Consider the following 882-nt stretch of genomic DNA (forward strand, 5'->3'; position numbering starts at 1 on the left):
AAAAAAAAAAAAAAAAGACCTTGGTCCCTAAAGTTGCTGGGGACAAGATGACTGGGACAGAGTAGCAATTTTTCCAGTCAAAGTTCTTCTCTCTCTACACTTAGAATTTCGTGGAATAATTGAATTATCTTTCATTGAAAATATGCTGGTTCATAAGTTTGAAATTCTGAGTCTTTTAAAAATATTCATTATACACAAAGACATTTGAAGACTATTAATCTAAACAAGCATATATTTCAGTTGTTGTCATCTATATGACTTGAAGAACAGTTACCTCTGCTCTGGTTTGAAAAAACAGTCTCATGAGGTAAACTGAATAATCTCATAATTAGGACTTGGCACCAGTTTGACTACTGGAATATATGTGAGAAGCCTAGTTGCTCTGACATTCTAAAATATAAAAATACCATGCCAACAGAGAAACCTCATGAAAGAAACTCCAATATCCTAGAATGAGTATATTACAAGACTTTGAAGCTTCCAACATAAGCTGATTTGAAATATCTCCTTGTCTGTGAGGAAAAAGTACTCCTGTCAGGCTTTTTAGTATAAAGATGAAAATTTCAGGTAACATCCCTGTGTTATTCCAGGATTACTTTTCTTATATTGTAGCATAACAGTTAAAATAAGATTACACTTCATATGTGTCACAGTTATGGCCATCTCTGTCATAAGAAGAAAGAAGGAAGGGATGTTTGCTTTTCCAGCTGTATTAAAGTAGTATATATTTATTCCACAAATATGCAAAATAGAGCAGCTTTAGTTCATTCCTTGAGGCCATAAACACTCCATGTCCTTAAAAAAAATCAAAACAGTGTTTTGACTCATTAAGTTGATTTTATACTAATTGCATTTTTTTAAACAAAACAAAACAAAACAAAC

The sequence above is a fragment of the Meleagris gallopavo genome, chromosome 3 (genome assembly GCF_000146605.3).
Source record: "Meleagris gallopavo isolate NT-WF06-2002-E0010 breed Aviagen turkey brand Nicholas breeding stock chromosome 3, Turkey_5.1, whole genome shotgun sequence".
NCBI lineage: Eukaryota > Metazoa > Chordata > Aves > Galliformes > Phasianidae > Meleagris > Meleagris gallopavo.